Below are 20,721 nucleotides of genomic sequence, written 5' to 3' on the forward strand. Positions count from 1 at the left end.
GTTTCTTATGGCTCATTTGAGTACTTAGTTTCCACTTGTGTCCCTTGTTCTTATTACCCCCCCCCATGTTAAACAATTTATCTTTATCTACCCCTGTCGATTCCTGTTAGAATTTTGTAGGTAGTGATCATGTCTCCCCAAGTTCTCCTGTCCTCTAGCGATGTGAGGTGCATTTCATGCAGCCTTTCCTTGTAACTCGTGCCTCTTGGTTCTGGGACTAGCCTAGTGGCATACCTCTGAACTTTTTCCAGCTTAGTCTTGTTCTTGACAAGGTATGGGCTCCATGCTGGGGCCACATACTCTAGGATTGGTCTTACATATGTGGCATACAAGGTTTTGAATGATTCCTTACACAGGTTCCTTACACTAGTGGCTTTACAAGTGTAAGAATTCTTGTAAGTATATTAAAAAAAAGTATTCCACTCTTGAGAGCACTAGCGTCTTGAAAATGAAAAGTCCTCAGGTAAATATATGTGTGCTTAGTAAAGGAGTTTAGAGTGAAGCGCGCTCTCACAACGGCTCAAGAAAATGAAGTTGAAGTCCTTGCCAAGCTAACAGTAAATCAACCAATAACTATTTATAGAAGTCTGTTTTGTACATTTATAGTTGAGGTTAATTCACACACATTTAAAGTGAATTTTTACCTAAGAGTGCCATAACATTCCATACTCGTCGTCAGATATTTCATGGTGTTTGACAGATGTATAAATGCATTGAATGATTAGTTCATATAACAAATTGACCCACTCCAACACACAGCTCGTGCAACATTGACCCGATTTCAATAGGACCCAAAGTGTCTGTCAATAAGCCATCTGTGACAGTCGTTCCTTCAAAAGGCACCGGTTTGATAAGGTACCAAATGGAAGACTGGCAAGAGAAATTACAGGCCCATGGAATAAATGATAAAATATTGGAATGGATAAAACAATGGCTGAAGGAAAGAAAAAGGGTCGTGCTAAATGGAAACGAATATGAAAGGAGAAATGTGATAAGAGGGGTGCCACAAGGATCCATTTTGTAACCTGCCCTTTGTGTCACATACATCAATGACCAATGAGAGAGAATATTACAAACTACATCAGATTTGCAGACGACACAAAGATTTATGTTAAAGTGGGAAATGATAATGATATTGAAGTCTTACAAAGAGATCTTAATGAACTTCACAAATGGTCAGAAGACTGGCAAATGCTTTTTAATATTGATAAATATAAGATCTTGCATATAGGGCATAACAACCCATGCCACGACTAGCAAATTAATAACAGTTTGATGAATAAAAGGACCATGGAGTCAAAATCCATCACTTCTTAGAAGTTGGACAACAGGTTGATGCAGCAGTCAGAAAATCTAGCCAAATTCTTGGGGTTGTAGCGAGTAAGCCATTTACTTAAGCAACCAGTAAGCGAGTAAGCGACCACACGCTCCATTATCTCATCATCATAATGGCTTAATCAAGCGTTCTTTTGACTACAGTATAAGGAAATTAAGGTAATGGTTCAATTGCATAAATCTCTGGAGTGCGCCCATTTGGCCTACTGTATCCAAGCATGGAGACCTCATTTCCAGGAAATAGCTGCTCTGGAGAAGGTGCAACACCGGGCAACAAAAGTCATGCCTCGTATCAGGAACGCTTGAAGGCCACAGGGCTAACAACATCGCAAACCAGGCATGACAGGGCGGATCTCGGTGAAACATTTAAAATACAGTACTGAACAAGTTAAGAGGATATTGATCCGGATATTTTTTCAGGTCAGATGTAACACAAACAAGGAGTAACGGTTTCAAACTCAACAAGCCACAATGTAGGACTGAGAACAGATGCTTTTTCACCACAGGGTTATTAACCCACGGAACCGCCTACCCGCCGAAGCCGTAACTGCCCAAACTGTGTGGAGTTTTAAAATATACCTAGAAAAGATCAAGGCAAACAGTGGGGGGGGGGGAGACCTTCGACAAGCAGCCGGCTTCCTGTTCTCGTCGAGGCCACCATGGTTTGTCGCCCTTGGGTAAATCAGGTAAAAGGGCCATGGAATATGGAATGTATATATATATATATACCTATGGAATACCTATATATACATAGGTATATATATACCTATATATATATATATATATATATATATATATATATATATATATATATATATATATATATATATATATATATATATATATATATATATATACTTATGGAATAAATGTGAATCGCATTTATTTATTTATTTATATATATACAAGAAGGTACATTGGGTTTGTGAGAATACATTGAATAGTACAGTATTTACAATCTTGTAAAGCCACTAGTACTCGCAGTACTAAAGTAAAGTACTAGTACGCACAGTACTAAAGTAAAGTACTAGTACGCGCATTATTTATATACAAGAAGGTACATTGCTATGTACTCTCTTAACCCCCAATGATAAATTGCTATGGGTGGCAATGACACCATTTGAATTGGTGGCTTTCTCAAAAAGGCTGGTTTAGTTTGAATAGGAATAAAATTATTCCATAATGGGCCATGACAAATATGGAGTCCATAGTATAGTGGTCTACATCCTTAACTCTCAATCGAGAATCTGGAACAGAAATGGGTTGGCACGTTTCCTGTCACCTGATTCCTCTGTTCACCTAGTAGTAAACAGGTTTCCACGAGTTTGATCATTGGTGTGGGTTGCATCCTAGGGAAGGTCAGTAGTTGGTCTAGGGCGAGGGTGACCTCAATAAGCCTAAGTAAATGTACAGGATTCCTGTCCCCTACACGGGATTTCTCCATTGTCTCAGGTGGAGAGCGGAACGAGCGCCACGTTCGCAGAACACACCGAAGAAAATATGTCTTGCGAGAGACATTTTGCCTCTCCCCAATTCCCCTCCCCTCACCCCTCTTACACACCTGTTGGTGATGAGAGTAGCGAGTGAGTCACCAAACCTGTCTTATGTCTGGCCTCACTTACCCTACCCCCCGTCCGGTCACCACCTGCCCTTCCCTTGTCTGGCTCCACCTGTCCATCCCTTCTAGCCTAATCTGTTCACCCCATCTAACAACACCTGTTCTCAGTCTGGTTCCACCTGTCCAGTGTCCACCCCGTCGGGTTCCCATCTATACCCTCTGCCGGGCTAGATACGAGGTGATACATGTTCAGCTCGTATCTAGCCCGTACCTCTCCTCTCCGCTCAAAATAAAACTGACGCCCAGCAGTCTAGACGCACTAACAGATTCTACACAGCACCGCTCCTGTGCCAGGTAACTAAGGTAAGTCCACTACGGGCTCACCATAGCCCGTGCTGCTTGGAACTTTTTTTTGTTTCGAGTAGCTGAATGTTAAACAAAAATGCACTAGGCTGCTTGACTACCTTTAGTGGAGTCTCGCTGCCTTGCAAAATTTACGTAATTAACAATCTGTACTTTAATTACAAACGTAAACAAAAAAAGACCATAAGAGTTACACAAAACCTGCAGTTTAGCATAAAAAAAACCTGCAGTTTAGCATAAAAAAACCTGCAGTTTAGCATAAAAAACCTGCAGTTTAGCATAAAAAACCTGCAGTTTAGCATAAAAAACCTGCAGTTTAGCATAAAAAAACCTGCAGTTTAGCATAAAAAAACCTGCAGTTTAGCATAAAAAAACCTGCAGTTTAGCATAAAAAAACCTGCAGTTTAGCATAAAAAAACCTGCAGTTTAGCATAAAAAAACCTGCAGTTTAGCATAAAAAAAGTATATTAAGCTAAACGCAATAAAACCTGAAATGGCTAGCCTATAAAAATATATATAAATTTAGCAACATATTTATCTATACTACTTTACATCGGATCCTCTAAACATTCAAAGGCAGTGAAAACCTCCAACAAGAAGTGCTCGCCCGACATCAAATCTATTTGTCAAGTTTTCTTGGTGGATGAGAGGTCATAAAATTACCTTTACTTGTTCATATGAAAATATTACCTGGCCTCTGAAGCACTAAAACAGGGTCTGATTCTCTTCAACCTGCTACTAACACATTATATATATATATATATATATATATATATATATATATATATATATATATATATATATATATATATATATATATATATATATATATATATATATATATATATTACCACACGCGTAGCCATTCATTTATAATGCCAACTCGCATATATAATTTTTGGTCTTTATAGTCGTATCTCTTCAAATATCCACACACATTATAATTTAAAAATTATTATTATTATCGAAATAATCGCTAACAGCCACAGGCATAAGGAATTTATGACGTCGATTATTGTCTTGATCAAAAAAAGAAACATGTTATATTGACCACTGGGAAGAGGTTATCGTCTGAGGATCTGCGGGCTTTCTCCTCCCTCGTGTTGGGTCAAGTTACCCGGCAACCTTCACGGTCTGTGACACTCCCTGCACACATGGGCCATCTTTTGTTGCCATGGAGACAATTGCTGGTAGCGGTTCCTAGGCTGACGTTTATGCTCACTCAGGTGTGCTTGCGGGGGTTGAGCTCTGGCTCTTTGGTCTCAACTGTCAATCAACTGGTGTACAGATTCCTGAGCTTCTCGAACTCTATCATATCTACATTTGAAACTGTGTATGGAGTCAGCCTCCACCACATCACTTCCTAATGCATTCCATCTGTTAACTACTCTGACACTGAAAAAAGTTCTTTCTAACGTCTCTGTGGCTCATGTGGGTACTCAGTTTCCACCTGTGTCCCCTTGTTCGCGTCCCACCCGTGTTGAATAATCCAACCATGTCCACCCTGTGTGTGTGTATTCACCTAGTTGTGCTTGCGGGGGTTGAGCTCTGCTCTTACGGCCCGCCTCTCAACTGTCAATCAACTGTTACTAACTCCCCTCCCCCCAGGGGGGGGGGGGGCTCCGTAACAGCTGTCTAACTTCCAGGTACCTATTTACTGTTAGATAACAGGGGCAATTAAGGGTGAAAGAAACTGCCCATTTGTTTCTGCCTGGTCCGGGAATCGAACCTGGGCCACAGAATCACGAGTGCTGCGTGCTGTCCACTCAGCTACTAGACCCCACCCTAGCGCGCGTGCGTGTGTAAATTACCTAAGAGTAGTTGCAGGATGAGAGCTATGCTCGTGGTGTCCCGTCTTCCCAGTACTCTTTGTTGAATAACATTTTGAAACTACTGACGGTTTTGGCCTTCACTTTCTCACCTAACTTGTTCCAACCGTTTACCACTCTTGTTTGCGATAGTGAATTTTCTTATATTTCTTCGGCAGCTTTGTTTAATTGGCTTAAATCCATGACTTTTTGTTCTTGAAGCTTAATACAATACAATACAATTTTATTTAGGTAAGGTACATACATACATACAATATTTACAAGGATTGTTTGACTTATAGGTATAGCTAGTACATACAATGCCTAAAGCCACTATTACGCAAAGCGTTTCGGGCATACCTTCGGGCTTCAAGCCTCGGAAATTCTTCCCTATCAATTATGTTGATTCCAGTTACTATTTTGTATGTAGTGATCATATAGCATCTTTCTTCTAGTTTTGGCATATTTAATGTTTTTAACCTTTCCTCATAGCTCATGTATTTCAGTTCTAAGAGCGATTTAGTTTCATGTCTGCACCTCTTCCAGTTTGTTGATGTGATATGGGCACCATACAACCGCTGCATATTCCAGCATTGGTCTCACAATAGTGAACAATTTCTTCCGCATTTCACCATCCATGAATTTAAAAGCAATTCTGAAATTGGCGAGCGTAGCATAGGTTTCTCGAACAATGTTCTTTACGTAGTACTCGGGGTAATAGTTTTACATCTAGAACCACCTCTAGATCTTTTTATCAATTTTGTAAAGCTTTTTCACAAAATTTGTTGGTTGTGTTTGGTCTGTTTTCTCCTATTCCACTTTCCATAACATGGCATTTATTCACATTAAATTCCACTTGCTAAGTGGTGCTCCATACACATATTTTGTCCAGGTCTTCTTGAAGGGCATGTCAATCATCAAAGTTTATCTTCTGGCTATTCACTTCAATATCGCATACACTATCATATCTCCTCTATTTCTTCTGTCATCTCTGTTACCTAGCAGTAAAATAGGTACCTGGGTGGTAGTCAGCTGTCACGGGCTGCTTCCTGGTGGTGGAGGCCTGGTCGAGGACCGGGCCGCGGGGACACTAAAAAGCCCCGAAATCATCTCAAGATAACCTCAAGATATCTCAGGAAGGGAGGTCCAGTTCTTTCAGCTTATCCTCACAAGTTAACCCTCAGAGCTCGACGGGAGACATCTCCCGTCACGCAGGGTGCAGTCGCACCTTCACAGATCTCCAGTATCAGCTCTTGATACTGGTAATGGCTCAAAAGGGCCACCACTTACGGGCTATTCATGCCCGTGCCACCTTTTGGGTGGCTTAATCTTCATCAATCAATCTCTGAGCTCTGGCACTCGTCTAATTGCAAACCTCTGCACTTTTTAAATGTTAGTTTCATGTTTCACAAGGTGTGGATTCCAAGCAGGCGCTGCTTATTCCGGTACTGGTCTAATAAATGCTGTGTAGATTGCTTTGAAAGCGGTCTGATTTAGGTTTCTAAACGACGTTCTAATCTGTTGTTTGTTGTTGTTATAGATTCAGCTACTCTGAACAAGTTCCAAGTAGCAAGGGCTATGGTGAGCCCATAACTTACCTGGCACAGGAGCGGGGCAAGTAGCACGGGCTACGGTGAACCCGTAGTGGACTTACCTGGCACAGGAGCTGGGCTGTGACGTTCTAAACTTTCCCAGCGTGCCATGTGCGGTCGATGTCACCCTGCCTATGTGCGCCTCTGGTGTTAGTGATGGAATTACATCCACTCTCATTATTCTTTCTCTCAGATTCCATCAATTGCCTTACATTAATGGTGTAGGGACCTTAACTCTGGTCTTCTTTCTCCTTTCCCTATCTTCATTGCCTTATGCTTATTAGGATTGAATTCTAGCAACCATTTGTTTGTACATTCCTGGAGTCTATATTAAGGTCTTTCTATAACATTCTGCAGTCCTCCTCTATTTTTACATTCCTTATTATCTTGACATCGTCGGCAAATATTTGGGGGGGGGGGGGGGGGTAGAAATAGCCTAAGCTACGTTATCCCTTTGAGATGTATTTCTTTCTTGTCTCAATAAACATACTTGAACTTGACTTGTACGAGCTATGGGAAACAATAAGGTGAACCATAATTATCTTCCGTCGTGAATAGATTCAAAGTATGGAAGCAACTTCCGAGGAACTGGATGTAATAAAGCCATAATATAACGGTTGTAATATTACTGTAGTTACTAAAGGCAGTAGAGAAGCATTAAGTACTGTAACACGTTCTTATGATTTGCTACTCTGTAAAAAATCTAACCTTTTAGCCTAACCATAATAAACATACGAACCGGAGCAACTCACTCGGGTTGTCCCATGCGCAGAAACGTAAATTTTTATGAACCGTTATTTTTCTTACCAAGTTGTAAGCTTGGTTACGATAACGTAAAAAACGTGACCTATTAGTTGAGAGGACTGTGATACAACCCCCCTTGCTACATAAACACAGCGGGTTTTCTTCCTGTTGGGGAGTGTTGTACAGGCTGCTATGGCGGTGTGTTCACTCATAGGATGAGTGGCGCTGCCCAATACTGTCACTATGGCGGTGTGTTCACTCACAGGATGAGTGACGCTGCCCAATACTGTCACTATGGCGGTGTGTCCACTCACAGGATGAGTGGCGCTGCCCAATACTGTCACTATGGCGGTGTGTTCACTCAGGATGAGTGGCGCTGCCCAATACTGTCACTATGGCGGTGTGTTCACTCACAGGATGAGTGACGCTGCCCAATACTGTCACTATGGCGGTGTGTCCACTCACAGGATGAGTGACGCTGCCCAATACTGTCACTATGGCGGTGTGTTCACTCATAGGATGAGTGGCGCTGCCCAATACTGTCACTATGGCGGTGTGTTCACTCACAGGATGAGTGGCGCTGCCCAATACTGTCACTATGGCGGTGTGTCCACTCACAGGATGAGTGACGCTGCCCAATACTGTCACTATGGCGGTGTGTCCACTCACAGGATGAGTGGCGCTGCCCAATACTGTCACTATGGCGGTGTGTCCACTCACAGGATGAGTGGCGCTGCCCAATACTGTCACTATGGCGGTGTGTCCACTCACAGAATGAGTGGCGCTGCCCAATACTGTCACTATGGCGGTGTGTCCACTCACAGAATGAGTGGCGCTGCCCAATACTGTCACTATGGCGGTGTGTCCACTCACAGGATGAGTGGCGCTGCCCAATACTGTCACTATGGCGGCGCGTCCACTCACAGGATGAGTGGCGCTGCCCAATACTGTCACTATGGCGGTGTGTCCACTCACAGGATGAGTGGCGCTGCCCAATACTGTCACTATGGCGGTGTGTTCACTCACAGGATGAGTGGCGCTGCCCAATACTGTCACTATGGCGGTGTGTCCACTCACAGGATGAGTGACGCTGCCCAATACTGTCACTATGACTGTGTCCACTCACAGGATGAGTGGCGCTGCCCAATACTGTCACTATGGCGGCGCGTCCACTCACAGGATGAGTGGCGCTGCCCAATACTGTCACTATGGCGGTGTGTCCACTCACAGGATGAGTGGCGCTGCCCAATACTGTCACTATGGCGGTGTGTTCACTCACAGGATGAGTGGCGCTGCCCAATACTGTCACTATGGCGGTGTGTCCACTCACAGGATGAGTGACGCTGCCCAATACTGTCACTATGACTGTGTCCACTCACAGGATGAGTGGCGCTGCCCAATACTGTCACTATGGCGGTGTGTCCACTCACAGGATGAGTGACGCTGCCCAATACTGTCACTATGACTGTGTCCACTCACAGGATGAGTGACGCTGCCCAATACTGTCACTATGGCGGTGTGTCCACTTACAGGATGAGTGGCGCTGCCCAATACTGTCACTATGGCGGCGCGTCCACTCACAGGATGAGTGGCGCTGCCCAATACTGTCACTATGGCGGTGTGTCCACTTACAGGATGAGTGGCGCTGCCCAATACTGTCACTATGGCGGCGCGTCCACTCACAGGATGAGTGGCGCTGCCCAATACTGTCACTATGGCGGTGTGTCCACTCACAGGATGAGTGGCGCTGCCCAATACTGTCACTATGGCGGCGCGTCCACTCACAGGATGAGTGGCGCTGCCCAATACTGTCACTATGGCGGTGTGTCCACTTACAGGATGAGTGGCGCTGCCCAATACTGTCACTATGGCGGCGCGTCCACTCACAGGATGAGTGGCGCTGCCCAATACTGTCACTATGGCGGCGCGTCCACTCACAGGATGAGTGGCGCTGCCCAATACTGTCACTATGGCGGTGTGTCCACTCACAGGATGAGTGGCGCTGCCCAATACTGTCACTATGGCGGTGTGTTCACTCACAAGATGAGTGGCGCTGCCCAATACTGTCACTACGGCGGTGTGTTCACTCACAGGATGAGTGGCACTGCCCAATAAACTCGCCCCTCGGGGCAAAATTAAAAATTTAAAACCGTTGGCAAATGGCAAACTATCTATTTTGAACTACAGAGTAGTATCGGTAACAAGCTTCAAACACAGCACGAATTTAGCAAACAAAATTATATAAAAAAATGACTAAACTTTCACAATATGACAAATCAAGAGGAATGGCCAGACTAAATTACTCATAACTGTCAGTTCTTTATAGTGTTATATTATATATAATATATACTATATATATAAAATAATTATATATTATATATACTATTATATTATATAGCCTACTACCCTTTACTCAGGTTACTAGGACTAGGTTTTTTTTTTTAGTTTAGTTCATTTATTATGCACCCCATACCCATCATGTGGGCGGTAGTGGAAAGGATTACAGAGGCACATAATGGGCTCAGGGACTGAACCCCACAATTCATTTAGCTAAGCAAGTTACAATCTTGATGAGTTAGTTACAAAATTACTCGAGCTAGAGAAGCGGATTGTTGCCGCCGAAGGCGGCTAGTTTATTGTGCACCCCATACTCATCCTGTGAGCGGTAGCGCAAAAGCATTACAGAGGGCACAAAAGGTCTTTATCAGACCTCATCTTTTTTTTTGAGATGTATACAAGAGTTGTTACATTCTTGTACAGCCACTAGTACGCGTAGCGTTTCGGGCAAGTCCTTAATCCTATGGTCCCTGGAATACGATCCCCTGCCGCGAAGAATCGTTTTTTCATCCAAGTACACATTTTACTGTTGCGTTAAACAGAGGCTACAGTTAAGGAATTGCGCCCAGTAAATCCTCCCCGGCCAGGATACGAACCCATGACATAGCGCTCGCGGAACGCCAGGCGAGTGTCTTACCACTACACCACGGAGACTGCTAAATTAATAATCTTAGATTATTACATAAACAATTTCATCTATCCTTCACACCTTATAATTACAATGTCAGCTAGTTACAGAGAAAGTGCTATTTCAAGAGCTATATATTTACAGTAAGTCATCATACATAACGAATTATCCGCGAGAAGAGATAACAAATTGAGATACAACAAGGGTCGATATGAGGACCTATCCTGCTTCTAGTTTGTCAACGACCTGAAATTTTTTGTTCATATCAATGTTTGCAGATGATACAAAACTAATAAGCACAATCAGACCAGAGGAGGAATGTGATACTCTCGATAAATGTATAATAATAGGCTTTAATCCCACCGTAGAGTACTCAGTACTCTACGGTGGGATTACTCAGTACGTAGTGTGGTTCACTACCGCCCACAGGATGGGTATGGGGTCCACTACCACCCACAGGATGAGTATGGGGTCCACTACCACCTACACAACATAACTTTACTATTTACTACTGGGTGAAGAGAGGCATCAGGTGGCAAAGAAACGTGGCAATATTTAATATTTATAACACTAAATCCCTCAATAAAATGTACATATGAATAAATATCTAAAAATGCTCTTATCATTCTCCAGGAGCGCATATAATAAAATCGACCGGTCCCAGCTTGGAAAATGGCTACACAAGAGTCTGGAATTTTAAGGTTGGGCGGACTTGGGGTGGAATGAATGGCGGTGTTCGGCAGGCGCCCAGAGCGATGCGCACACCTTGCTGTACAACTCTCAAATGTTTATGTGTGTTTAGCACCGCCAAATATGGGCCAAGTCAACCATTCCCCGTCTGGAAGTCTCATTGAAATTCCTAGAGCGCGTCCAGCTACTTGGACTGGTCGGTACAGCTATACGGCTTTGATTTTTGTGCAGGTCGGCGCTCGATCCCCCGACGGTCAAAGTGGTTGGGTACTGTTCCTTACGTAGGGCCCCATATTCCAGTTTCTATTCCGACATCATAGCCCTTCCATGTTTGCTATATTCTGGCTTAGCGCTTTGTCCTGTCAATTATTATTATAGCTCGTCGAGTGTGTAAAATAATATTTTGCGTGCTTTTTAGGCTTTTCTTTCAATCCCTAAACATTAACATGACTAAAACAAACAAATAATTATTTTAACCTCACAAATATGACATGTTTATAAAATTTAAATATATTTTGGAAATACCAAAACGTCCCGCAAAATGAGTCAAACTTACGCAATTAAATAAAAATTCCACAATGCCAGATATCGTAGATGTTGACATCCGTATGTAATAACAGGCACCTTGATCAGGATGCCTTACAAAGTATACAATTAAACGCTTGTTTACATGGAAATAAGTTCGACAATTTCGCAAAAATATCTTAAGGAAAAACACAATCACTAAATTGGCGATTTATATCTAAAATCCAAACGACATCTAAAGCATTAATCACCATTCTCATACTAGCTTTTTAATCTCTTGTAACCTTGCCCAGCGTTGAAATTGAATTGAAATAAGTTTATTGAGGCGATGAGTCACAATAACGTGGCTGAAGTATGTTGACCAGACCACACACTAGAAGTTGAAGGGACGACGACGTTTCGGTCCGTCCTGGACCATTCTCCGTCGACTTGAGAATGGTCCAGGACGGACCGAAACGTCGTCGTCCCTTCAACTTCTAGTGTGTGGTCTGGTCAACAAGTTTATTGAGGTAAAATACACACAAAGGGACGAGTATTTTACCTCAATAAACTTATTTCAATTCAATTTCAAAGCTGGGCAAGGTTGGTGCCGTCATCTAGTTGCCGGGCAGCTTTCCCCCCCGCCCCGTGTCTCCTCTGTTGCTACCCAACCTGCTGCAGTGAAGCAACATTCATGTGTCCTCTGTGTCGCGTCCTGTGTCTCATGCTTATCACCGATCTTTGCCCCTCACATGCTCAGGCTATTTTCACACACTGACTTTCTTGCCCAATGTCTGGCCTTACAAATTACTAATTTTACCCGCATGACTGAGCTTTTTAAAGAGACTAGTAAAATAAATTGTTATATAATATTATAACAAATTCTTAATTTATAATTCTCAACCTGGCCCAGGTTGAGAATTCCCAGAATACGACTTTCTTTTCCTCAAGAGGATAAAGGAGAATTACTCATGACAAGAATTGATTTGCATTATATTACAGTATCATCTATGTTATAATGAGTAATAATGATAGTACTACTTTGGTTTACGGGGAGTATAAACAATTCTCGCTATAGGAAGCCTATTCTTAGAATTCTCTAGGTACCCCGCCTCCCCCCCCCCACACACCCTCCAAGACGCTATTGCTGTTTTACCATAGACTAACTGCCTCGGGGCGGCGCTCCTGTGCCAGGTAAGTTCACTACGGGCTCACCATAGCCCGTGCTACTTGGAACTTGTTCCGAGTAGCTGAATCTCTAACAGCAACAGACTAACTGTTCCTGAGGGCTCCCAACTCCCTTCTACCATGGGTTATTAAATAGGATTCACGCTTCATAACTCAACTATTCCAAAAAACGACAAATAAACATTCACATGTCAGTAAAAGGCTGGAGCCATTCTTGAACGTCCCAACATTATTAGTCTTCTGATTTCCACAAACAGATAACTAATTTTTTGTTATATTGAATTAAATCTTTGCCTTCCTAAAACCTTCACAGTGAGGCGTCCATAAAGATAGCGCGATATAGTTTCTCAAAACACAATAGCTAAAGGTTTTCTTCAACTCTAAAGCCTCATTGAATTTGCCGTATTTAGTCATGTTTCAGATCACAGTATCGTATTTATAGTAGAGAACAGTTATGAACAACTACAACATAACTAATATTGTAGTGAACGACAAGTAGCCTAGTTTTACACACGTAGATGTAGCCTAGCTTTTAGAAATTCACTGCTACATAACCTTCCCGGGTTGATGCTTTCTCCAGATTACTTGCTAACTTTTAGAAATTCCCCTTTATATATATATTTTAATACAAATAAGGTTGGGATCATGAGAGACGGTCGTTGAGGAGAGAGCTAAGCTGGGTTATGGCCAGCGTGGCCTCCTGCACGGCCGGGACATTCACCCGTGGACGGGGTGCAGCGGAAATGCTTAGCTCAACTGATCAATCCGATTACGGCTTACTCGTTATCGTCCTATACCTGCAAACATGCCCTGTCTAGGTGGCCCCACCTAGTGTCCCACCACACTCATGCCCTGCCTAGTGGCCCACCACACTCATGCCCTGCCTAGTGCCCCACCACGCTCATGCCCTGCCTAGTGCCCCACCACACTCATGCCCTGCCTAGTGCCCCACCACACTCATGCCCTGCCTAGTGCCCCACCACGCTCATGCCCTGCCTAGTGCCCCACCACGCTCATGCCCTGCCTAGGTGGCCCCACCTAGTGCCCCACCACACTCATGCCCTGCCTAGTGCCCCACCACACTCATGCCCTGCCTAGTGCCCCACCACACTCATGCCCTGCCTAGTGGCCCACCACACTCATGCCCTGCCTAGTGCCCCACCACACTCATGCCCTGCCTAGTGCCCCACCACACTCATGCCCTGCCTAGTGCCCCACCACACTCATGCCCTGCCTAGTGCCCCACCACGCTCATGCCCTGCCTAGGTGGCCCCACCTAGTGCCCCACCACACTCATGCCCTGCCTAGTGCCCCACCACGCTCATGCCCTGCCTAGGTGGCCCCACCTAGTGCCCCACCACACTCATGCCCTGCCTAGTGCCCCACCACACTCATGCCCTGCCTAGTGCCCCACCACACTCATGCCCTGCCTAGTGCCCCACCACACTCATGCCCTGCCTAGTGCCCCACCACGCTCATGCCCTGCCTAGTGCCCCACCACGCTCATGCCCTGCCTAGGTGGCCCCACCTAGTGCCCCACCACACTCATGCCCTGCCTAGTGCCCCACCACGCTCATGCCCTGCCTAGGTGGCCCCACCTAGTGCCCCACCACACACATGCCCTGCCTAGTGCCCCACCACACTCATGCCCTGCCTAGTGCCCCACCACACTCATGCCCTGCCTAGTGCCCCACCACACTCATGCCCTGCCTAGTGCCCCACCACACTCATGCCCTGCCTAGTGCCCCACCACGCTCATGCCCTGCCTAGGTGGCCCCACCTAGTGCCCCACCACACTCATGCCCTGCCTAGTGCCCCACCACGCTCATGCCCTGCCTAGGTGGCCCCACCTAGTGCTCCACCACACTCATGCCCTGCCTAGTGCCCCACCACACTCATGCCCTGCCTAGTGCCCCACCACACTCATGCCCTGCCTAGTGCCCCACCACGCTCATGCCCTGCCTAGTGCCCCACCACACTCATGCCCTGCCTAGTGCCCCACCACACTCATGCCCTGCCTAGTGCCCCACCACGCTCATGCCCTGCCTAGTGCCCCACCACACTCATGCCCTGCTTAGTGGCCCCACCCACCATAACAGTACCCCACAAGCGGCTGGTGCACAACTTAGGGAAGCAGGCAGGAGTAATAAGTGCTCCAGTGATTAAGAAAGCCTTTTCAGTGTTACGCCATCAGGCAAGTTCCGGAACTGAGAGATATGAGCTATAAGGAACGGAAATAGGAATTAAACCTCACGTCACAAGAAGTCAAAACCATTAGGTCGAAACTAAGCACCCAAATGAGCCACAGACACATTAGGAAGAACTGTTTCAGTGTCAGATTAGTTAACAAATGGAATGCATTAGGCAGTGATGTGGTGGAGGCTGACTCCATACACAGTTTCAACTGCAGATATGATAGAGCCCAATAGGCTTAGGAACCTGTACACCAATTGACTGGCGGTTGAGAGGAAACATGAAAGTTGAAGCTCAACCCCCGCAAGCACAACTAGGTGGGTAAACACCCCACCCATACCCCACCACACACTGTTGGACCTGTTGATTGACGGGTGAGAGGCGGGACCAAAGAGCCAGAGCTCAACCACCCGCAAGCACGATTAGGTGAATTAGGTGAGTACACACACCAGGTGAACTCGGGCTACACCACCTCACCATCATTCATTCATAATGCAAAAACTGGTCAAGGTCAGGATGCCAACACACACTAATGTTAGGTCAATAACCCTTTACTCATACCAAGTGGATACCATACTCAACCGGAAAATGGGAAAATCAGTTAGAACCACACGGAGGATTCGAACCCGCTCACTTAATACCCTTTGGGGTACTTGGTACCCCCAAACTAGCACCTTCCATGGAAACACAAACCGAAACTGTCTCTATTTTCCGCTTGTTACAACTTGTAATAAAGTTGTTACATCTTGGCTTAACGTGTTTATGACGTATTAGAACGTTGTTACAACCTGCTATATTGGTTGTTATAACTGGTTAGGTGTTAAAACTTGTTCGAACGTTGTACCAACGTCCTAGTTTCGGTGTGTGTTTGGCTGGTTACACCACCACGACATAGGCACAAATTAAACACTACCTACATAGCGTAGGTCATAGTTACCTTGAGGTTACCTTGCGGTTACTTTAACTCCAAGTGGTCCCGAGAATCAATGTACATTCTGTTTCAACAGTGAAAGAACAGGCGATGAAACTGAAAAAAAGGAGAGGATGGGTACACAGAGAATGACAAAGAGGTGTGTGAAGAACTCAACATGAGATTCTAGGAGGTCTTCACAATAGGGGAACGTCCCTGAACTAAGAGGGGTGGCGACAAACCACACAGACTTGGAAGATATTGAAATTACCAGATATGAAGTTAGGAAGTATCCGCTTGATCTAGAATTAAGTGATTAAGGCTGTTGGACCTGATAGACTCTCACCATAGCATGGATGCTAAAAGAGGGGGGCAGAAACACTTTACAAGCCACTATCTATGGTCTATAACAAGTCACTGGAAACAGGAGACCTACCAGAGAGTTGGAAGACAGCCAATGTTGTCCCAATCTACAAAAAGGGGGACAGGCAGGAGGCCCTAAGCTACAGGCTAGTGTCCTTAACTTGTATACCATGTAAGGTGATGGAGATGGATTGAGATGGATGGATTATGCTCAATTAGTATTAAGCTTGTCATTTAAGTTTATCATGCCCGAAACGCTTTGCGTAATAGTGGCTTTAGGCATTGTATGTACTAGCTCTACCTATAAGTCAAACAATCCTTGTAAATATTTATTGTATGTATGTACCTTACCTAAATAAAATTGTATTGTATTGTATTGTATTGTATTGAGAAGATCGCGAGAAAAAGCCTGGTAGCACATCTGGAGAGAAGGGACTTAGTGACACACCGCCCGCATGGGTTCAGGGAAGGCAAGTCGTGTCTCACAGGTTTAGTCGAATTCTATGACCAAGCAACAAGCCTTAAGCAAGAAAGAGAAGGGTGGGCAGACTGCATTTTCTTGGACTGTCAGAAAGCTTTTGACATAAGAGACTACCCCATAAGAGATTGTTGCATAAATTGGAGAAACAAGCTGGAGTAACTGGTAAGGTGCTCCAATGGATAAGGGAGTACCTAAACAACAGGAAGCAGAGTGTTACTGTGAGGGGTGAGACCTCAGACTGGCGTGATGTCACCAGTGGTCAGCAAGTACAGGGCTCTGTACTCGGAGCTATCCTGTTTCTGATACGTGAATGATCTTCCAGAAGGTATAGACTCGTTCCTCTCAATGTTTTGCTGATGATGCTATAATTATGAGAAGGAGTAAGACAGAGGAGGACAGCAAGAGGCTACAGGATGCCAAGAAGGATTGGTCCAACAAATGGCTATTCGAGTTCTCAAGCAAGTGCAAAGTGATGGAGATAGGCGTAGGGAGCATGAGGCCAAACACAAGGCACCAGCTGGGAAAGGAAATTCTTCAGGAGTTGGGACAAGAGATATCTGGAGGTTGATATCACACCAGACCTGTCTCCCTGCAGCCCATATCAAAAGGATAACATCAGCGGCGTATGCAAGGCTGGCAAACGTAAGAACTGCCTTGAGAAACTAGTGTAAGGAATCATTAAGAACCTTGTATACCACATATGTCAGACCAATACTGGAATATGCGGCTCCAGCCTGGAGTCCACATCTAGTCAAACACAAAATGAAGTTAGAAAAGGTTCAGAGGTATGCCACCAGGCTAGTCCCCGAGCTGAGAGGAATGATCTATGAGGAAAGATTACTAGAACTGAACCTCATGACACTGAAAGACAGAAGTGTTAGGGGAGACATGATCACTACCTACAAAATTCTCAAAGAAATTGACAGGGAAGATATAAATAAACTGTTTAACACGGGTGGTACACGAACAAAGGAACTCGGGTGGAAATTTAGTACCCAAATGAGCCACAGGGACGTTAGAGAGAACATTTTCAGTGTGAGAGTAGTTAACAGATGGAATGCATTAGACAGTGATTGGCCAATGTTCCAACAATGTGTAAATATTTCATTCAAAATGATCTGCTACCCGAAATTTTAGCCAAATATCCCCAGTTTGCTAACTGTAGGTAGTAACTAAGTGACTGTAACCTATCCACCGCTGCCCACTGGATGGGGGGGGGGGGGCGGTGTGCAGGACAAACATATCAATTGTGACACTAGCTCTCCACATATGTCAGTTGCTTAATTTAGAAACTGTACTTGTGGTCGATCTCGAACCCATTGTTGATGTGACGACTTATACTGAATTTTGTGGCTTATGAGATATTTGAGATATATACAGGAGTTGTTACATTCTTGTAGAGCCACTAGTACGCGTAGCGTTTCGGGCAGGTCCCTGGAATACGATCCCCGCCGCGAAGAATCGTTGTTACAACCAAGTACACATTTTACTGTTGAGTTAAACAGAGGCTACAGTTAAGGATTTGCGCCCAGTAAATCCTCCCCGGCCAGGATACGAACCCATGACATAGCGCTCGCGGAACGCCAGGCGAGTGTCTTACCACTACACCACGAAGACTGGGTTTATTAATTCACGAAATTAATTCACTGTGTCCCGGGACAGGAAGGCAAAGTGTATTTATACACGCTTGGCTTTTATCGAGCCCCCCCCCCAAAGGTCGAATTATTGACCCCTCCCCACAGGATGCCACCCACAACAGTTGCATAACTCCCGGGTACCTTTTGACTGCTAGATGAACAGCGGCATCAGGTGAAAGGAAATATACCCACAACGTCTCTGTCCTGCCGCAGGTATCGAACCCGGGACCCGGTTGTGAACTCGGTCCTTCGGGTGTGACAGCACTGACCACCGAACAAAAATGATTCTCTTTTATACGACATTAATGTATTTGTTGTATATTGATAAGATTACAGGTTAATTCTGTCATGATATCGGGGGTTCACCGTCGCTTACATCATAGCTCTCAGTGACTTCTGAAAGCAATAATAGTTACGTCAGTCACTACAACCACCCACCAGTCGCTACAACCCCTCATCGGTCGCTACATCAACAAGATTGTAACCGATAAAGACAGGATTGACAGTATAATTTGCAAAAGTTTCCGTCCAATTTGCAGCCTGGCCAGCGAAAATGTGTCAGAGTTATCCATCTAAAGTTACATTTTCTATCATCTTAATAACCGTTACAAAGAATGTATGTTTGATAAACTAATGTAAATTGAATTTCTCCATTCTGACACAAAGAATAAAAAATAAATAGTTTTCTCGGGGACAAGCACCTACTGTATATATACTGTAAATATATATACCTTCTTGTGTGTATATATATAAATAAATAAATAAATTACATCAGTTGCCCGACTCCCAGTTATCTAATTACCGCTGGAGAAAACTAAGAAATTGAGTCCCGGCAGAACAATTGGGTTCATTCTCGACTCGCAATCGAGAATTTCGGGTTCGGACCCGGGGAGGAACGGAAGTGGTTTCCAATCACTTAATGCCGCTGTTTACCTAGTAGTAAACAGGTACCTGGGAGGTAATCAGATTGTTATTGGTGGATAACCCGGTGTGTAATTCGACCTTGCTGGGTGAAACCTCGATGAATATATACAATGGCTGCTTGTCCCCGACACAACGAATTATTAGTATTATAAAGAGAGTTCGCCAAGGTGTTGCCCTGCCTAAGAATCATACCCAAGGCCAATCGGTTGTGAGCCGACGACGATGACCACTGCGCTACAGGTGACCCAGTCATTTATAATATACATATTCATTAAAACAAGATGTCAGCGGCTCCTGCCTTCCCGGCCGGTGGATCTGCCCGCCCATCCCTCTGGACACAGGGGCCCCCCTCTGTGGGGCCCCCCCATCTGTGGGGCCCCCCATCTGTGGGGCCCCCCATCTGTGGGGCCCCCCATCTGTGGGCCCCCCCATCTGTGGGCCCCCCCATCTGTGGGCCCCCCATCTGTGGGCCACCCCATCTGTGGGCCCCCCATCTGTGGGCCCCCATCTGTGGGCCCCCCCAGCTGTGGGCCCCCCCATCTGTGAGGCCCCCATCTGTGGGCCCCCATCTGTGGGCCCCCCCAGCTGTGGGCCCCCCCATCTGTGGGGCCCCCAGCTGTGGGGCCCCCCATCTGTGGGCCCCCCCATCTGTGGGGCCCCCCATCTGTGGGGCCCCCCATCTGTGGGGCCCCCATCTGTGGGGCCCCCATCTGTGGGCCCCATCCAGCCCACCCGAAGACCCTCACGTAATGAACGTGGAGGGTCAAACACTCTGCTGCCTCGTCGAGTCAGACAAAAACAAAACACTAGTCGAGTTAGACAACTGGTGAAGCTGGTAATATTGAACAAATTGAACACGAGACAGAAATGCAAGTAACCCGAGCAATTTAAAAAATATATGTAAGAGGAAATGAAGCAGAACGCGTAAAGGAGCAGGCAATAATAAATTTGAGAGATTATAAAATATATGACTTCGAGAAATAATAAAAAAAATGTCACTATTTTTACGGGTTCCACAATCAATAAAATAATTTTTTTATAAAAGCAGCACTGTAGTGAAGATATAATGATATATATATATATATATATATATATATATATATATATATATATATATATATATATATATATATATATATATATATATATATATATATATATATATATATATATATTATATATATATTATATATATATTATATATATATTATATATATATTATATATATATTATATATATATTATATATATATTATATATATATTATATATATATTATATATATATTATATATATATTATATATATATTATATATATATTATATATATATTATATATATTATATATATTATATATATTATATATATTATATATATTATATATATATATTATATATATTATATATATATATTATATATATTATATATATTATATATATATATTATATATATATATTATATATATATTA

The 20,721-nt window shown here is 44.2% G+C and overlaps 1 long non-coding RNA gene across 2 annotated transcripts in view; it reads right to left on the reverse strand.

Moving 5' to 3' along the window:
• Window positions 1-20,721, reverse strand: part of LOC138357787 (uncharacterized) — a 66,808-nt gene that overhangs the window by 19,994 nt on the left and 26,093 nt on the right. The window lies entirely within an intron of this gene.

This window comes from Procambarus clarkii, chromosome 80, assembly GCF_040958095.1.
Source record: "Procambarus clarkii isolate CNS0578487 chromosome 80, FALCON_Pclarkii_2.0, whole genome shotgun sequence".
In the NCBI taxonomy this organism is placed as follows: Eukaryota; Metazoa; Arthropoda; class Malacostraca; order Decapoda; family Cambaridae; genus Procambarus; species Procambarus clarkii.